Source organism: Antechinus flavipes, chromosome 5, assembly GCF_016432865.1.
Source record: "Antechinus flavipes isolate AdamAnt ecotype Samford, QLD, Australia chromosome 5, AdamAnt_v2, whole genome shotgun sequence".
Taxonomy (NCBI): domain Eukaryota; kingdom Metazoa; phylum Chordata; class Mammalia; order Dasyuromorphia; family Dasyuridae; genus Antechinus; species Antechinus flavipes.
Window position 1 is genome coordinate 91,406,931 of NC_067402.1, and position 21,649 is coordinate 91,428,579.

A 21,649-nucleotide genomic window follows, 5' to 3' on the forward strand; every position below is an offset into this window, starting at 1 on the left:
TTTTCCCGCATCCCCTCCAACATTCATCATTATTTTTTCCTGTCATCTTAGCCAATCTGACAGGTGTGTAGTGGTATCTCAGAGTTTTCTTAATTTGCATTTCTCTGATCAATAATGATTTGGAACACTCTTTCATATGAGTGGTAATAGTTTCAATTTCATCCTCTGAAAATTGTCTGTTCATATCCTTTGACCATTTTTCAATTGGAGAATGGCTTGATTTCTTATAAATTTGAGTCAGTTCTCTATATATTTTGGAAATGAGGCCTTTATCAGAACCTTTAACTGTGAAGATGTTTTCCCAGTTTGTTGCTTCCCTTCTAATCTTGTTTGCATTAGTTTTATTTGTACAAAGGCTTTTTAATTTAATGTAATCAAAATTTTCTATTTTGTGATCAGTAATGGTCTCTAGTTCATCTTTGGTCACAAATTTCTTTCTCCTCCACAAGTCTGAGAGATAAACTATTCTATGTTCCTCTAATTTATTTATAATCTTGTTCTTTATGCCTAGGTCATGGACCCATTTTGATCTTATCTTGGTATATGGTGTTAAGTGTGGGTCCATGCCTAATTTCTGCCATACTAATTTCCAATTATCCCAGCAGTTTTTATCAAATAATGAATTCTTTTCCCAGAAGTTAGGGGCTTTGGGTTTTTCAAACACTAGATTGCTATAGTTGACTATTCTGTCTTGTGAACCTAGTCTTTTCCACTGATAATGGTTAGGTAAATTGTGGTATATGAATGTTATGGAATATTATTGCTTTGTAAGAAATGACCAGCAGGATGAATACAGAAAGGCTTGGAGAGACTTACATGAAGTGATGCTAAGTGAAATGAGCAGAACCAGGCGATTATACACTTCAACAATACTGTATGAGGATGATTCTGATGGAAGTGGCTGTCTTCGACAAAGAGAAAATCCAATTCAGTTCCAATTGATCAATGATGGACAGAATCAGCTACACCCAGAGAAGGAACACTGGGAAATGAATGTGGACTGCTTGCATTTTTGTTTTTCTTCCCAGGTTATTTTTATTTTCAGAATCTAATTTTTTTTGTGCAACAAGAGAATTGTACAGATCCACACACATATATTGCGTCTAAGATATACTTTAATATGTTTAACATGTATGAGGCTGCCTGCCATCTAGGGGAGTGGAGGGAGGGAGGGAAGGAAGGGAAAAGTTGTAACAGAAGTGAGTACAAGGGACAATTTTGTAAAAATTACCCATGCACATGTTCTATCAATAAAAAGCTATAATTTTTTTTAAAAATGCCTGTTCAACATTTTGACAATTTATTAATTTGGGATCACTTTTCATATTTATATATTTAGCTCAGTTCTCTATATATCTTAGAAATCTTTATCAAATAAATTTGCCATAATTTTTTTAAAATTATGGCTACTAGCTGTATTTTCCTCTATTTTATGTTTTCCACTGTTTATCCCACTATCTATTTCTCCTTTCACCTTGTCCATTTTCAAAAATATTTTACTTCTGGTTACTATCTCCACTAACTTACCTACCTTTCCCTCAGCAAACTATCCTCTCTGTAGGATAAAATATATTTTTATGCCAAACTGAGTGTATATATATATATATATATATATATATATATATATATATTATTCCCTCTTTGTGTCAAATCCAATGACAGTAAGATTCCTTTTTTTTGTATGTGTGTGTGTACATACATATTATATTTAATATATATATTTTTAATAACTTTTTATTGATAGAACTCATGCCAGGGTAATTTTTTACAACATTATCCCTTGCATTCACTTCTGTTCCAATTTTTCCCCTCCCTCCCTCCACCCCCTCCCCCAGATGGCAAGCAATCCTTTACATGTTGAATAGGTTACAGTATATCCTGGATACAATATACGTGTGCAGAACCGAACAGTTTTGTTGCACAGGGAGAACTGAATTCAGAAGGTATAAATAATCCGGGAAGAAAAACAAAAATGCAAGCAGTTTATATTCATCTCCCAGTGTTCTTTCTTTGGGTGTAGCTGCTTCTGCCCATCTTTGATCAATTGAAACTGATTTAGCTCTCTTTATCGAAGAGATCCTCTTCCATCAGAATACATCCTCAAACAGTATCATTGTTGAGGTATATAATGATCTCCTGGTTCTGCTCATTTCACTTAGCATCAGTTCATGTAAGTCTTGCCAGTCCTCTCTTTATTCATCCTGCTAGTCATTCCTTACAGAACAATAATATTCCATAACATTCATATACCACAATTTACTCAACCATTCTCCAATTGATGGGCATCCATTCATTTTCCAGCTTCTAGCCACTACAAACAGGGCTGCCCCAAACATTTTGGCACATACAGGTTCCCCCTTCTTTAGTATCTCTTTGGGGTATAAGCCCAGTAGAAACACTGCTGGATCAAAGGGTATGTACAGTTTGATAACTTTTTGAGCCTAGTTCCAAATTGCTCTCCAGAATGGCTGGATGTGTTCACAATTCCACCAACAATGTATCAGTGTCCCTGTTTTCCCACATCCCCTCCAACATTCCCCATTATCTTTCCCTGTCCCTCTAGCCAATCTGACAAGTGTGTAGTGGTATCTCAGAGTTGTCTTAATTTGCATTTCTCTGATTAATAATGATTTGGAGCATATTTTCATATGGCTAGAAATAGTTTCAATTTCTTCGTCTGAGAATTGTCTGTTCATATCCTTTGACCATTTATCAATTGGAGAATGGTTTGATTTCTTATTAATTAGAGTCAATTCTCTATATATTTTAGAAATGAGGCCTTTATCCGAACCTTTGATTGTAAAAATGTTTTCCCAGTTTATTGTTTCCCTTCTAATCTTGTCTGCATTTGTTTTGTTTGTACAAAAACTTTTCAATTTGATATAGTCAAAATTTTCTATTTTGTGGGCAATAGTGATCTCTAATTCTTCTTTGGTCATAAATTCTTCCCTCTTCCACAGGTCTGAGAGGTAAACTATCCTATGCTCTTCCAATTTATTTATAATCTCATTCTTTATGCCTAGATCATGAACCCATTTTGACCTTATCTTGGTGTATGGTGTTAAGTATGGGTCAATGCCTAGTTTCTGCCATACTAATTTCCAATTTTCCCAGCAATTTTTGTCAAATAATGCATTCTTATCCCAAAAACTGGGGTCTTTGGGTTTTTCAAACACTATATTATTAAAATTATTGGCTGTTTTGTCCTTTGAACCTAATCTCTTCCATTGATCAACTAGTCTATTTTTTAGCCAATACCAGATGGTTTTAGTAACTGCTGCTTTATGAGAGTAAGATTCCTACCTTCCCATTCACTTTCCTTTTGTTCCCCTCTATTATAAAAGTTCATGTCCATTTTAGGTGAGATAAATTATCCCATCTTACCTCTCCCTTTCTGCTTCTTCCAGGGCATTTCTCTTTTTCACCTTTTAAATAATATTCAATTCACACCTATATCTTCTATCTAGATATAGTCCTTTTAACTCCACTAAGAATGAGAACAAGATTGAGTTTCAAGTACTACCATCCTATATAGGAATGTAAACAATTCACTCTTATTGAATCCCTTGTAATTTCTCTCTCCTATTACCTTTTTTGTTCTTCTCTTTAGTTTTATATTTATTTTTAATTTGTTATTTTTATTTTATAGAACAAATACCTTCAAAGAATACAAGTGACAAAATCATAGAGGACCATGGCAAAAAATAAAAATAAAAACAACAGAGACAAATACTGATTATAATTTATTACCACAACAGAAGAGTATTCATTTCAATAATTAGCTTCTGGGGTGGTTAACAAAGGTTATAGATACAGAAACAAATCCCTTTTATTTGCTGAGATGCTGTGTTGCAAAACATTGAATAAATCAACTTTTTAATTTTCTTTGCCTTTGTTTAACATACTTTGGGTGTCTCCCAATAGGAGTATTCACACTGATACTTCTACACTCAATCACTTTCTGCCTAAAATCACAGCCAAATCAAGGCAGAATATTTGTCATTAGGCTAATCATTATGCCTATGACTGGGCAAAATGAAAACTCGTGGAAACACCATCTTTAGACTTTAGTACATTTTCAAGCTAAGTATTCCTTGTCTATGATATTTTTAATGACTATATATTCCATTTATTGTGTGTGAGAATGACAATTTTCACTCTTTTAACAACTGAAAAATCATGGTGTATTTCTGAAAAATCAAGGCTTTCTCCCATCTTGGTTCAAGAATTCTACTGCTATCACTTTGAAAGTCCCAGCTCTAGGCTTTCTTTTTGGTTTCTTTTCTTTTTTTGAGCTGGGATAATCAGATGACAAGATACAATAACATATAATTGGCTCCCCAATTCAGTTAAATCCTTCATAGAACCAATTCCTTCCTTACATTCTTATTTTTCATTTAACTAAATTTCTTCTCATTATTGTCCCACTCAGTTGCAGAGACAACAAAACAAAGAAGGTAGAGGAAGGCAGAATAAAAAAGGGGTAGGAAACACAAAACAAATTGGGTGAATGAAGGAGCTAGCTATATTTTTTATATTATGATTTGTTGAGATGGAGGCTAAGGAATTTGGAATTGCACCGATCTTATGACAGCAAGTTCTCTAGGAACTTTGCCTGCTTTGTGACATCTTTTCCCCTTGTTAATGGAAGCTCTGCTAGGGGACTTAGCCAAAGTCTTTCCCCTTGTTAATCACTAAAACTCCCAGCTGTCAGCAGTGTAATAAAATCTTTGCCTCTTCATTTGGAGATGATCCTTGATGAGATCCTGAGTTGGGGAGGGAGGGGTGTGTGTGAGAGAGAAACTGAAGAAATGAGCCCTGAAACAAGCAGATAGAAGCCACTAATAGAGACCAGTTCAGTTCCATAATCCTACTTTTTGGACGTTGTCCAGTCAGAAATTCAAGTTATGTCATACTTCTGAGGTCCACTCTCTGTAGGAGTCTTAGACAGCCTTATCTTGCCATGTCCAGTCAGAAATCCCAGTCATGTCTCTGAGGTTAAATTTTCCCTATAAAATCTACTTGTGGCCATGCCATACTCATTGCCCTCCTCTGGATCAGTACACTATGGCATTCTGCCTCCTGATATCTTTACCCTTACTCTTCCCTATGCCACATAGTCTCTCCTAACTCTACTTCTCCTCCTTATAGCTAGCCTACTCTTTTGAAATACTGAATCCTTTTCAGAATTTAGCCTGCCATTTAAGGACATGCTACAACTTCATGGGATGTTTCCTTTCTCCTGGTAAATGACAAGTTCCACTAGAGAACTTGCCCTTTCCATCATTAATTATTAAAATTCCCTTCTATGCGCTCCTATTCTATTCTTATTTACCATTCCTGATGTCTACTGTATCCCTTCATTTTGTCTGTAACCTATTTCCCTAAAGAAATCTACCTTTTGCCAAAGAGAATGGACATTATGAAGCCTTCACGTGACCAAACCCCAATTTTTGGTACCTATCATCATCTAGAATCCACATCAGCCACATCATTTTGGTGCTTAAAATCCTCAGTCAAATTATCAATTTTGATAATGATAAGCAATGTTCACCCCGGTATCTTTTCCTACTCCTCAATTCCTACTTCTCAACTAAGACAGGAGTGACCAGAAGCTCAGGAAACACCTGATGTTTTAAAGCCCTACTGGCCAATTTTGCCTAAATGCAAGGGGGTCCCCCAGTTTTAAGTCCCAGATCTCCACATAGCAAAGCTTTTGGGGGAAGACCCAGTGTTTTTTTCCTCCAAGGCTAATTGATCACTTAGCAAAACTGGTGGCTAGTGATCAGACTTATTCTGGGATGCCCTCTATCAAGTTGTTTTGCCATTTCTGGTGTGGCCTGCACTTTTCGGGGATGCTGCATCTATGGGCATCTACTATGACGATGGGATAGGAATGAGAGTGATTCGTAGAGTGTAGAAGTGTGTTTTTGGTTTTCTAGGTGTATTTTCAGTTCCCAAACATTGAAAAGGGGATGTCTAGAGACATCTGGCCATCAGTGTTCCACTGGGTTTTTTTGTCCTGTCTCTCTCTTTTTTAATCAGCTAAAATTATTGTAATTTGAAAGTGCAGGTATCAGGGGCAGCTAGGTGGTACAATGGTTAGATCACCAGCCCTGAAGTCAGAAGGACCTGAGTTCAAATCTGATCTCAGATACTTAACACTTCTGAGCTGCGTGATACTAGGCAAGTCACTTAACCCCAATTGCCTCAGCAAAAAAAAAAAAAAAAAAAAAAAAAAAAGCAGGTATCAGACTTAATTACATTTATCAATTATATGATAGTAGTCAATAATTTGAAAACAGGGTATCGCAGTCTTCTTTCTCAAGGACTTATCAGAGCAGGCCCAGTATTACCTATCGTTCTTTTAACAAACCCTTAACTGAGGAACCACTCACTAGAAAAAGAGACAAGTTCAGGTGATTCAAGAGATTCACTCAACCAGGTCAAGCTGCTGAGTCAAATGTGAGCTACAATACAAGGAGTCAAAGACCCCATGCAGCCTACTTACCTTTACCCTTACCCTTTTAATTTATGATCCTCAATGTTGCCTCTAGAAGAAGGCAGCCTAACCCCCAACTAACTTCTAAACTATAAAGTTAGTAAATCAGTAGATAGACATTTTTGATCTGAGTCATTAGCATGCATAAAATTTAACGTATCAGAGACTGCTTTAAAACTAAGTAAATTCAAGGCATCGAATTTAATATCCTGAATCTAATAACCTAAACACCTTCTTCCGCCCTCCAAAAAAACCTTTTTATCTTCATAAATACACAATGTGTTCCCCACTACTTCATTAACTTCTCTTTTGGAACTAAGCTGCACAGTCAATGACATCATAATAAAATCTTTGTCTCTTGATTTGGAGATGGTCTAAGCTATAAATTCTTTTGAGACACCTCATGACACCAACCTGGAACCTCAATATTTTGGGGGTCATCTTCTAAACTCCAATAGGTTAAAATTCATGAACTTCCCAGCTGCAGACACAAAAAGATTAGGACATTCTAAGGTTTTATTAGCTAAATTGTTTTGCACAAAAACCAAAGATCATAGAAAAAGTTTGAAATTCACAGGAGGCTAGGAGAGTTATTACAAAATAGCCAAAGGCTAGAAGGGATGATAATATCTGATCAGTCTTAGGCAATTTATGGGTTTGGGAACAGGAAAAAAATCAACTTTATTCTTCTCATAGTTAGAAAGATCAGTAGCAGTCAGGATGATTATGATCATAATCATCTAGCTTCAACATAGGGTACAAGATATAAAAAAACAGGAAATATATGAGTCAACAGGGAAGATGGCAGAAAGAAAGAAAGAAAAGGGTGGAGACTACTTGGTGGTGAGCTTAATCAAGACTTGGCCTCTTCATTTCCTGTATTTGTTGTGCTTAAGTTGTTTTTCAGTTATAAATGACTGTGACCCCATTTGGGGTTTTCTTGGCTGATAGTCTGAGCAGTTTTGATATCTGAGAGTCATATTTCATAGGTGGTTTGAAAGAATTCAATAAAATTCTTTTGTAGTCATAAAAGATATTATTCATCTAAAAGTGAAATGGATCAGATTATTAGTGAGTCTAGTGGTTAGAAAAAGTTTGGGAGAACTTTAGATACTCAAATTTTGGGCTTTATTAGAGGGAGAGCTTGGTACAGATAAGGCAGGACCTAAAATGTCTTTTAAGCAAAGTATTGTCATTGAGAATGTTTGTTTGTTTTTCAAGGTCTTATCAATAAATAGAATTTTTAGCAAGTCTTAACAGATAAGACATTCCACATTCCTTAGCTAGATATGCAATCTTGAGTAGACTCTGGATTCTGATCCTTCATATCCCCCTTATTTTTGGGGGGGAGGGGGGAGAGGAAATGCTGGAAATAAGGATTGAGGACCCATCAATTTGAAGTTTCCTTCTCTAGCATTTCCTAAATTAGGGGAAAGAAGTCTCAGTTTATTGCTGAATAACTCTGTGAACGTCTTAGAGTCAAAAGATTCCTAAGCAAAAGAACAAAGTGAAAGAGGCTATTGCTGGAAAAAAAATTATTTCTATGGACTAAAATGTAGCTAACTATTGATGATCTTAGTTTGGACTTAAGCTTTCTCATATAAGAGTTGTTAATTAAATCCCCCATATTATCATGAATATAACTGAAAGTCATGTTCCTTCCTTAGCAAAATAAGTCTTTTCTTAATATTAAGTGTAATGCTGGAGAAACTGAACAAGACAGAGATTAGAAACCAATTCAATATTTATTAAATGGAGAGATATATTGGGACCAATGGATCCATGTTTGGTCCCAGGACTAGAGTCTAGCCCTAAGTATCACAGAGCAAGCTTTTTTATAGGATAACAAGAACAATGACATAATGGGGGAGGTACCTAGGATGACACAATGGAGGGAGGTACTGGAGAGGCTACTGATATTCTAATGACATCTAAAATGGATACACCTTTATCCTGTCAAACATTAAGAAGGAATGATATTCTAATGACATCTAAAATGGATAAACCTTTATCCTGCCAAACATTAAGTACCTAAACCTAAAGATATAAAACCTTTATCTCATCAACCATTTAAGAGGGAATGATTATAGCCTGGGTTTGGGAGCAGAACAACTGAGATAGACCTTTATCTCATCAAAAATTAAGAGGGAAAGGTTATAACCTGAGGCACAATAACTAAATAGGACAATTAGGGAAACTAGGTCAGGACATCAAAAGGGAATTGTGGCACAACATAAGGAGCACACTATGTGTATAACCCAGATAAGTCTTCAAATCCTCCCCTTAATACATTGCAAAAAAAAATTATAATAAAAAAAAAGCAACATGGTTTTGTCTACTGCAATCCCAGAGTTAGCTAGAATAGACCGATTAACTTAATCAAAGAGGCCAACTTGCTAGTGGGATGGGAAAACCCACATAACAGCCCAAAGGGAGTCAGTTTTGGAGAACCTTGCCATACTCTCATAACCACAGACAACTCCTAACAGACAGCTTTTATAAATCTTGCCCGGTATCATACCTGGCCCTAGACAGATACATCTGCTTTTACAATAAACATCATATATTGTGCATCACTCCTGACTAGGCCCAAGGTATTAAGGGCACCAGCACTTCACATCAAATTTTGACATTACACTTTTTTTTTAGTTCCCTAGGGTCTCATTGCCCTGCTTACTCACACAGCTTCCAACTAAAGGTCCTCAGCAAATCACTAGAAATAGAGGGGATTTCAATAGGTTCTAAGTCTATCCTATAACCTCTGCACACTGAGAATCCATCTCATGTGTACAGACCCATGAAAGTTTCCTATTCTCTCAATCTCCTCTTTCATTATATATCATATTAAATCCTGAGCAGTATCATTTAACTTGGTCTGTGTACTTTTTTTAAAAATAGCTTTTTATTTTTGAAATATATGCATAGATTTCAACATTCACCCTTGAAAAATTAAGTGTTCCAAATTTTTTCTCCCTTACTTCCCCCAATCCCCTCCTCTAGACAGTAAGTAATCCAATATATGTTGAACATATGCAATTCTTCTTTACATATTTCCACAATCATCATGCTGCACAAGAAAAATCAGACCAAAAAGAGAAAAAAAAGAGAAACAAAAAGCAAGCAAATAACAATAAAAAGGTGGAAATACTATGGTGTGATCCACATTTAGCCTCCATAATTCTTTTTCTGGATGCAGATGCCTCTTTCCATCATAAGTCTATTGGAATTGGCCTGAATTACCTCATTGTTGAAAAGAGCCACATCATCAGAATTGATCACATTATTTTGTTGTTATTGCATAACAACAAATGTTGGCTTGGTTTTACTTACTTCACTTAGTACCAATTCATGTAAGTCTCTCCAAGTCTCTCTGAAATCATCTTATTGATCATTTCTTATAGGGCAAAAATATTCTGTAACATTCATATACCATAACTTATTCAGGCATTCTCCAATTGATGGGCATCCATTCAGTTTCTAGTTTCTTGCCACTACAAAAAGGGCTGCCACAAACATTTTTGCGCATGTAGGTCCCTTTCCCTTTTTTTTTTTATCTCTTTGGGATATAGGACCACTAGAAACACTGCTGAATCAAAAGGTATGTACAGTTTGAAAGCCCTGTGTTCCATATTGCTCTCCAGAATGGTTGAATCAATTCACAATTCCACCAACAATGTATTAGTGTACCAGTTTTCCCACATGCCCTCCAACATTTATCATTATATTTTCCTGTCATCTTAGCTAATCTGAGAAGTGTGTGGTGGTACCTCAGAGTTGTCTTAATTTACATTTCTCTGATCAATAGTGATTTAGAGCATTTTTTCATATGACTAGAAATGGTTTTAATTCCTTCATCTGAAAATTGTCTGTTCATATCCTTTGGGCATTTATCAATTGGACAATGGCTTGAATTCTTATAAATCTGAGTTAATTCTCTATATATTTTAGAAACGAGGCCTTTATCAGAACCCTTGAATATAAAATTTTCCCCCATTTTTTTCTGCTTTCTTTCTATTCTTGTCTGTATTGGTTTTGTTTGTAAGAAAACTTTTTAATTTAATATAAGCAAAATTATCCATTTTGCATTTCATAACGTACTGTAGTTCTTCTTTGGCTACAAATTCTTTCCTTCTTCATAGATCTGAGAGATAAACTATCTTTGTTTTTCTAATTTTCTTGTCGCATCACTCTTTATGTCTAAATTATAAATCCATTTTGAGCTTATCTTGGTATAGGTGTTGAGTGTTCATTAATGCTTAGTTTCTGCTACACTATTTTCCAATTTTCCCAGCAATTTTTGTCAAATTGTGAGTTACTATCCCAGAAGGTGGGGTATTTGGGTTTATCAGATACTAGATTATTATAGTCATTGACTATTGTGTTTTGTGAACCTAACCTATTTCAATGATCAATTTGTTGAGGACCACACTTAAGGGTGGAACCTAGAAAGCCTGTAAAAAGATCAAAGGGGACTGAAGCATTGGAAGTGGGTCATTCTCCAGCCCCCACAGTTGTGAAACAAAGCACATTAGAGAAACCAAAGAACTTTTTGTTATTACAATCTTTATCTTACTCTTTGATGTAGAGCTAACAGACCCAAGGAAAGACTGACATAACCCAAAGAATCAGAAATATCTTTCTGAAGGTCATAAAACAAATTTACTGATGAAGCTGTTTCTTGAGAAAGAATGTATGCTTTTCTTTAAACAAAAATAATCTTGCTGTGCTTAGAAAATATATATATTCTGTGTAGAAATGAAAAAAAATCAGAGGTAAAAAGTAAAGGGTAAGAGGTCAAGAGACTTTCACTGAAACTGACTTTCAGTCTCTTTGTATCATTATCATCCTCTCACTTGACTCAATCTATTCTGCTGGTCATAATTAGATCCCAGCAGTCACTAGCAGGTGGCTCCCACAACAAGTGGCACCCAAATTTGGAGCATGAGGCACAAGAAACAGGAAACAAGGCAAGCTACAGAGCTCAAGAACTGTTTGTGACAGGATCCTTTGCACATGTAGCCCTTCAGGAACCCTTCAGGACCTAAGATTCCTTTCTTTTATCTACCTTTATCTAAGAAAAAGATGTATCCCTTATCTAGTAATCCTAATTATGAGATTAAAGAAATGTGGCCTTCACCACCATCAGAAGCTCTTATGTGCCAATAGCCAAATGAATTGATGTCTTCACAGAAAAGGAACTCATGAAAGCAAGATAAAAGGGTGATATGTGTTATGATTTAGGAATTATCACTTGTCTGGTCATAGAAAGATCTGACCCCAATAACTCAGAACAGCAGAGAAGAATTTATGAACCTTTTGATGTGGTCTTTCTTAGAAAATTTAAAGCAGGGGGTGGAGCCAAGATGGTGGAGAAGGCACATGCGGCTTTCTAAGTCCTCTCATCCCCTCAACCAACTATTTAATTCAGACTCAAAAATAGCGCTTGACTGCTAAAATTCATGAAGATTAGAAGCACACAACTTACCAGCAGAAGATAATCTGGAAGATTGCCAGAAAAGGTTTGTCTTGAGGGGTCAGGAACAGACCAGCCCAGGCAGAGAGAGACTAGCATCCTGAGCAGACCAGGGAAGGGGGTGATCTCTGTGGCTAGAGAAGTTATAGAGACAACTCTGCTATAGGCTAACTGCTCTGCCTTGATTACAAAGCAGTAAACTGGCAGAGAAATTAAAGCCTAAAACAGAGGGTACTCTAAAAAATGCCAGAATCTAACAAGATCTGGCTGTAACCACTCAAACCTGGAAGTGACTCAGGTAATGCAGCCCTGCAGCTACATCCTGCAGTTCAGGGCTTTTGCAGGGGCAATTACAAATCTGCACGACAGGGAGGCACAGCCTGGGAAAGCCTCTAATTGGCAGAGTGGGGGACTCAGCCTCGGGCAATAGAACTTCCACAGCAGACCATGCTCCCTGGGGCAGAGATACTTCAGGTCCCTGCAGGGCCATTCACTGTTCAGCTGCTAATACCCACAGCCCTAGAATGGAATTTGGCTTGGGGTAGTGAAACTCTCGCTGCTTAGCATTTAGCCCCAGGGCAGTCATTATCCCACACAGCAGGATTCTTTGCAGGGCACTTTCCCAGCTTGGCCCTGCAGGTCTGAGTTACTTTCGGGGTGGGGGACCTCTTTCCCAGAACACTCCAGTATTTCACTGCTTTTTGTAGCCGGCTGGCAGGACAGCTACCTGTCCATACACCTATCACTGCTCTGCAGAGGAAGCTGGTAACCTCCTGGCCCTGAAGGCAGACCCTACAGGCTTTAAAAAATGAGTAAAAAAATCAAAAGGACAATTGATAGTTTCTATACAGAAAGAGAGCAGCTTTTCAACCCTGAAGAGACTAATAGCAGACAGTCTCCAGACAATTTTTGGTCCCCAATACAAAAGGCTCTCCTAGAAGAGACTATTCAAAACCTTAAAAGAGAACTAGAAGAAAATGGGAAAGGAAAGAGAAGCTATGCAAGAGAGTAACAACTTCCTGAAATATGAATTGGTAAAAAACTTCCAAGAAGTGCAGGGACACAGAATTTATGAATTGAAAAAAGAAAATAACTCACTTTAAAAAAAATTAGTAAAATGGAAAAAAAAACTCCATAGAGCAAAACAACTCATTTAAAAACTCAATTGAATATATACAAAAAGTAGTAAAAAAAAAAAAAAAAAGCTAATGGAGAAAATATTTCACTAAAAATCAGAACTGAACAAATAGAAATGACTGATTCATTGAGACATCAAGAATCAGTCAAGCAAAACAAAAAAAAAAAAAAAAAAGAAAGAAAGAAAGAAAGAAAGAAAGATTGGAAAAAAAATGTCAAATACTTACTTGGAAAAACAACAGACCTGGAAAATAGATCTAGGAGAGATAAACTGAGGATCATTGGACTACCTGAAAATTATGATGAAAAAAAGAGCCTAGATACTATTTTATAGGAAATCATCAAAGAGAACTGCCCAGAAGTAATAGAACCAAAAGGTAAACTAGGAGTTGAAAGAATTCATCAAACACCTCCTGAAAAAGACACTAAAATAAAGACTCTGAGGAATATTGTGGCCAAATTTCAGAATTTTCAGACTAAAGAAAAAATATTACAAGCAGTCAGGAAAAAGCAATTCAAATATTGAAATGCCACAATAAGGGTCACTCAAGATCTGGCTGCCTCAACATTAAAGGATCAAAGGGCCTGGAAAATGATATTCCGAAAGGCAAAAGAACTTAGAATGCAGCCAAGAATAAACTACCCAGCTGAGCTGAGCATTTTTTTCCATGGAAAAAGATGGGCATTTAATGAAACAAAGGAATTCCATTTGTTTCTAAGGGAAAAATCAGACTTAAACAAAAAATTTGATCTCCAACCACAGGACTGAAGAGAAGTAGAAAAAGGTAAAAGGAACTCTTGAGAACTGTATTTCTGTTGTGGATATACATAAAAAGCACATGTATAATTTGATTTTACTGATATAACATAAAAAAGGGAAGCAGAAATGAAAATGGGTATAGTGTTAGAAAAAGGGAAAAGGGGAGATAAAAAGAGGGAAACTACATGCGATGATGAGGCAAAGGAAACCTATCATATCTGAGGGAACTTAGAGAGGGGGAGGGGCACTGTGTGAATCCTACTCTTATCAGAGTTGGCTCACAGAGGAAATAATTAACATATTTGTTTTACAGAGAATCTTCTCTCACTTCATTAAAAAGTGAGAGAGGAAAAGGGAAAAGAAAAAAGAGTAATAAGGGAAGGGTACAAGAAAGGGGAAGGGATTCAAAGGCTGGAGGGAGGAATCCTAAAAAGAGAGAGCTGCATGACACAAGTTTAATACTAGGGAAGGAATTAAGTGGGGGCAAGAAAAAGAAAAGAATAATCTGGGGATATTAGGATGGCAGGAAATACAGAATTAGTCATTTTAACCGTAAATGTGAATGGAATGAACTCTCCCATAAAGCGGAGGAGGATAGCAGACTGGATCAAAAGTCAGAACCCTACAATATATTGTTTACAGGAAACACATTTAAAACAGGGAGATACAGACAGAGTAAAGGTAAAAGGCTGGAGCAGAATCTATTATGCTTCAGGTGAAGTCAAAAAAGCAGGGGTAGCCATCCTTATCTCAGATCAAGCAGATGCAAAAATTGATCTAATTAAGACATAAGGAAGGAAACTATATCTTGCTAAAGGATACTATAGACAATGAAGCAATATCAGTATTAACCATGTATGCACCAAGTGGTATAGCATCTAACTTCCTAAAGAAGAAGTTAAGAAAGTTGCGAGAAGAAACAGACAGCAAAACAGTAATAGTGAGAGATTTCAAGCTTGCACTCTCAAAATTAGATAAATCAAACTACAAAACAAATAAGAAAGAAATTAAATAGGTAAATAGAATATTAGAAAAATTAGGTATGATAGACCTTTGGAGAAAACTGAATGGTGACAGAAAGGGGTATACTTTCTTCTCAGCAGTTCATGGAACCTACACAAAAATTGACCATATATTAGGACATAAAGACCTCAAAATTAAATGCAGGAAGGCAGAAATAGTAAATGATTTCTTTTCAGATCACAATGCAATAAAAACTACATTCAACAAAAAGTTAGGTGTAAATAGACCAAAAAGTAATTGGAAACTAAATAATCTCATCTTAAAGAATGATTGGGTGAAACAGCAAATTATAGACACAATTTATAATTTCACTCAAGATAATGACAACAATGAGATATCATACCAAAATTTGTGGGAGGCAGCCAAAGGAATAATAAGGGGAAATTTTATATCCTTAGAGGCTTACTTGAATAAAATAAAGAAAGAGAAGATCAATGAATTGGGCTTGCAACTTAAAAAGACCAAATTAAAAACCTCCAATCAATTACTAAACTTGAAATTCTAAAATTAAAATTAAAAGGAGAAATTAATAATATTGAAAGTAAAAAAACTATTGAAATAATAAATAAAACTAAGAGTTGGTTTTATGAAAAAACCAATAAAATTGATAAACCTTTGGTAAATTTGATTAGAAAAAGGAGAGAGGAAAATCAAATTAGTAGTCTTACAAATGAAAAGGGAGAACTTTCCACCAATGAAGAGGAAATTAAAGAAATAATAAGGGTTATTTTGCCCAACTTTATGCCAATAAATTTGATAACCTAAGTGAAATGGATGACTACCTCCAAAAATATAGGCTTCCCAGATTAACAGAGGAGGAAGTAAATTGCTTAAATAGTCCCATTTCAGAAAAAGAAATAGAACAAGCTATTAATCAACTCCATAAAAAAAAAATCCCCAGGACCAGATGAATTTACATGTGAATTCTACCAAACATTTAAAAAACAATTAGTCCCAATGCTTTATAAACTATTTGAAAAAATAGGGAATGAAGGAGTCCTACCAAATTCCTTTTATGATGCAGACATGGTACTGATACCTAAACCAGGTAGGTTGAAAACAGAGAAAGAAAATTATAGACCAATCTCCCTAATGAATATTGATGCTAAAATCTTAAATAAAATATTAGCAAAAAGACTACAGAAAATCATCCTCAGGATAATACACCATGATCAAGTAGGATTTATACCAGGAATGCAGGGTTGGTTCAATATTAGAAAAACTATCAGTATATTTGGCCATATTAATAGCCACATTAACACAAACCATATGATCCTCTCAATAGATGCAGAAAAAGCATTTGATAAAATCCAACATCCATTCCTATTAAAAACACTTGAGAGTATAGGAATAAATGGACTTTTCCTTAAAATAATCAGTAGCATCTATTTAAAACCATGAGTAAGCATCATATGCAATAGGGACCAACTACAACCATTCCCAATAAGATCAGGAGTGAAACAAAGTTGCCCACTATCCCCATTACCATTCAATATTATATTAGAAATGCTAGCTTTGACAATAAGAGTTGAGAAAGAGATTAAAGGAATTAGAGTAGGTAAGGACGAAACCAAATTATCACTTTGCAGATGATATGATGGTATACTTAGAGAACCCCAGAGATTCTACTAGAAAGTTATTAGAAACAATCCATACCTTTACCAAAGTTGCAGGATACAAAATAAACGCACAAAAGTCATCAGCATTCTTATATATTACTAACAAAACCCAACAGTTAGCATTATAAAGAGAAATTCATTTAAAGTAACTACTGATTGTATAAAATATTTAGGAATCTATCTGCCAAGGGACAATCAGAAACTTTATGAGCAAAATTATAAAACACTTTCCATACAAATTAAGTCTGATCTAAGGAAAAATATTAAATGCTCTTGGATTGGGTGAGCAAATATAATAAAGATGACAATACTACCTAAACTAATCTATTTATTTAGCACTATATCAATCAGACTCCCAAAAAACTATTTTGATGACCTAGAAAAAATAACAACAAAGTTCATATGGAAAAACAAAAGATCAAGAATTTCAAGGAAATTAATGAAAAAAAAAATCAAACGAAGGTGGCCTAGCTGTACCAGATCTAAAATTATATTATAAAGCAGTGGTTACTAAAACCATCTGGTACTGGCTAAGAAATAGATTAGTTGATCAATGGAATAGATTAAGTTCAAAGGATAAAACAGGCAATAACTTTAATAATCTAGTGTTTGACAAACCCAAAGACCCCAGTTTTTGGGATAAAAATGCATTATTTGACAAAAATTGCTAGGAAAATTGGAAATTAGTATGGCAGAAACTAGCCATTGACCCCCACTTAACACCGTACAATAAGATAAGGTCAAAATGGGTTCATGACCTAGACATAAAAAATGAGATTATAAATAAATTGGAAGAGCATAGGATGGTTTACTCTCAGACCTGTGGAAGAGTAAGGAATTTATGACCAAAGAAGAACTAGAGATCACTATTGACTACAAAATAGAAAATTTTGATTATATCAAATTGAAAAGTTTTTGTACAAACAAACTAATGCAGACAAGATTAGAAGGGATAGAATAAACTGGAAAGACATTTTATCAGTCAAAGGTTCTGATAAAGGCCTCATTTCCAAAATATATAGAGAATTGACTCTAATTTATAAGAAATCAAGACATTCTCCAATTATTAAATGGTCAAAGGATATGAACAGACAATTTAATTCTCAGATGAAGAAATTGAACCTATTTCTAGCCATATGAAAATATGCTCCAAATCATTATTAATCAGAGACATGCAAATTAAGACAACTCTGAGATACCACTACACACCTGTCAGATTGGCTAGAATGACAGGAAAAGATAATGTGGAATGTTGGAGGGGATGTGGGAAAACAGGGACACTTATACATTGTTGGTGGAATTGTGAATACATCAGCCATTCTGGAGAGCAATTTGGAACTATGCTCAAAAAGTTATCAAACTGTGCATACCCTTTGATCCAGCAGTGTTTCTACTGGGCTTATACCACAAAGAGATATTAAAGAAGGGAAAGGGACCTGTATGTGCCAAAATGTTTGGGGCAGCCCTGTTTGTAGTGGCTAGAAGCTGGAAAATGAATGGATGCCCATCAATTGGAGAATGGTTGAGTAAATTGTGGTATATGAATGTTATGGAATATTGTTGTTCTGTAAGAAATGACCAGCAGGATGAATACAGAGAGATTGGAGAGACTTACATGAACTGATGCTAAGTGAAATGAGCAGAACCAGGAGATCATTATATACCTTAACAATGATACTGTATGAGCATGTATTCTGATGGAAATGGATCTCTTCGATAAAGAGATCTAACTCAGTTTCAATTGATCAAGGATGGACAGAAGCAGGTATACCCAAAGAAAACACTGGGAAATGACTGTAGACTGCTTGCATTTTTGTTTTCCTTCCCGGGTTATTTATACATTCAGAATCCAATTCTCCCTGTGCAACAAGAGAACTATTTGGTTCTGCACACATATATTGTACCTAGGATATATTGTAACCTATTTAACATGTATAGAACTGCTTGTCATCTGGGGGAGGGGACGGAGGGAGGGAGGGGAAAAATTGAAACAGAATTGAATGCAAGGGATAATGTTGTTGTTGTTTTTTTTTTAATTTTTTATTTAATAATTACTTTATATTGACACTCGTTTCTGTTCCGATTTTTTTTCCCCTCCCTCCCTCCACCCCCTCCCCTAGATGGCAAGCAGTCCTTTATATGTTGGATATGTTGCAGTATATCCTAGATACAATATATGTTTGCAGAACCGAACAGTTCTCTTGTTGCATAGGGAGAATTGGATTCAGAAGGTATAAATAACCCGGGAAGAAAAACAAAAATGCAGATAGTTCACATTCGTTTCCCAGTGTTCTTTCTTTGGGTGTAGCTGCTTTTGTCCGTCATTTATCAATTGAAACTCAGGTCTCTTTGTCAAAGAAATCCACTTCCATCAAAATATGTCCTCATACAATATCGTTGTCGAAGTGTATAATGATCTCCTGGTTCTGCTCATTTCGCTTAGCATCAGTTCATGTAGGTCACGCCAGTCAAGGGATAATGTTGTAAAAAATTACCCTGGCATGGGTTCTGTCAATAAAAAGTTTTTATTTAAAAAAAAAGAAAGAAAATTAAAAGCAGCTTGCTTTGACTACGATCCTATTTCTCTGGTTGTCAGAATGATATTAGAACAAATTGTATAGGAGATACTGACTCCTAATGATTGGAAAACATTGACAAAAGCTTGTTTGGAGTCAGGTGATTATATGATGTGGTCCACAGAATACATTGATAAATTCAAAGATCAATTGAGAATTAATTCCAGAAACCCGTAAGGATACCAACTCACATTTGATATATTGGCAGGGACAAGAATGTACCAGTCTAATGCTGAGCAGACAAGATATCCTATTGAGGTTTATCAGCAGATAGCTTCTTGTTCCTTAAGCACTTGGATGAAAGTTTCAAAAAGGAAAGATCAAGGAAAGATTCACAAAAATTACACAGGGACTCCAAGAATTATTTTCTGTTTTTCTTGGGTGCTTTAATGAAGTCTTGGCCAGATTAATTGGTATTTTTAAATTTTTTTAATGATTTTCAAAAACTTATGGGTGACATAACAATAGCTTTGGCCAAAACTAGGATTGTCTGATACACAATTGGCACCTTTATATGATATTTTGAGACAAAATTCAGATTTAAATTCTCCATTCTAACTTATTGATAACTATGAAAGCACTACAAATAGGTAAACAAAGCATTGAAAAGACTCAAACAGATCCCATTGACCCAGACAAAGGGTTAAATGTTACAGTGTTAGATGCTCTTGAATATCCTACATCAAGAAAAAGTTATTGTAGAATAGATAACACCTCCATTGCAGTTTAACTCTTCATATATGTTACTATGATAGTCAGATTATTATTCAAGGCTTTCAAAAGGATAATTATTTTGATTAGATATTCTGTAATTTCAATATATATCTCTTTTTCTACAGGACTCCTAAATAATTTATTTCAGGCATCATTAGAATGGCAGTTATTGTTACAATTTCCCTTGTCTTGTTTACATGGCCCTCCTTTACCTAATGCAAAATTGTATTCTACATACCTGAGTGATACCCAGAATAATTACTGACAAGCCTATTACACATGGTCTAAATGTTTTTATTGATGCTACTAAACATGTTTTATTATTGCTTTTTATTGACAAAGACACTGACCTTTGCAAAAATTTCTGCTCCAACTTTTCCCTTCCTTCCCTCCATTCCCTTCCCTAAATGGCAGGTAGTCCCATACATGTTAAATATCTTAAAATATATATTAAATACAATATATGTTTACATATTTATACAGTTGTCTTGCTACACAAGAAAAATCGGATTTAGAAAAAAAGGTAAAAATACCCCAGGAAGAAAAACAAAAATGCAAGCAAACAATAACTGAAAGAGTATAGATGCTATGTTGTAGTCCAAACTCATTTCCCAGTGTTCCTTTAGCTGGGTGTAGCTGGTTCTGTCCATTACTGATCAATTGGAACTGATTTGGACTCTCTCATTGTTGAAGATAGTCACTTCCATCAGAATTTATCATCATATAGTATTTTTGTTGAAGTGTATAATGATTTCCTGGTTCTGCTCATTTCACTTAGCATCAATTCACATAAGTCTCTCCAGGCCTCTCTGTATTCATCCTGCTGGTCATTTCTTACAAAACAATAATATCCATAACATTCATATACCACAATTTATTCAGCCATTCTCCAATTAATGGGCATCCATTCAATTTCCAGTTTCTGGACATTACAAAAAGGGCTGCCACAAACATTTTGGCACCTACAGGTCCCTTTTCCTTCTTTAATATCTCTTTGGGATATAAGTCCAGTAGTAACACTGCTGGATCAAAGGGTATGCACAGTTTGACAACTTTTTGAGCACAGTTCCAAATGCTCTCCAGAATGGTTGGATCCATTCACTACTCCACCAACAATGATGCTACTAAACATAATAAAGCAGCTTGTTTTTGTCCTCTCAATCAAAAAAAAAAAAAGGTGTATGATACTCCTTTTGAATTATTTGCTTTTTACAGGCTTTAAAGATTTGACCTATGGACATTAATTTTCTTTATGACAGTGCTCATACTATTTTTGCTTTAAAGCATTTAGAGATAGCATATATTAAGTTTCAATCAATTCCTATATTTCAATTATTTGTTGAAGTACAGACATAATTAAGAGCACAACATGGCAAAATATTTCCTTATCACATTCAATCCCATACTGAGCTTTCAAGCCCTTTATCTACTGTTAATGATATAGTACACAAAATCTTTACATTTAACATCCTGGCAGCACAAAAGGCTCATAATAAATTTCACATGTTTGCTAAAACATTAAGGATATTGTATCCCATTACAAAGCAAGAAGCTAGACTGATTATAAAGTTCTACATATTTTGTGCTCCTTACCAGAAACCTCCTGCAGATCTAATAGTAATAGTCCAAATGATATTTGCAAATGGATGTCACATATATACTATCTTTTGGGACCCAGAAGTATATGCATGTATCACTGGACACATACTCTGGTTTTACTATGCTAACACTAACAAATTTGAGGGAGTTCAGGCTGTTATAAATCATCTTTGTGCTGCTGCACAATTCATGAGCTTTCCAGTAATGTTAAAAATTGATAATGCTCCCACCTATACTTCAGCTTCA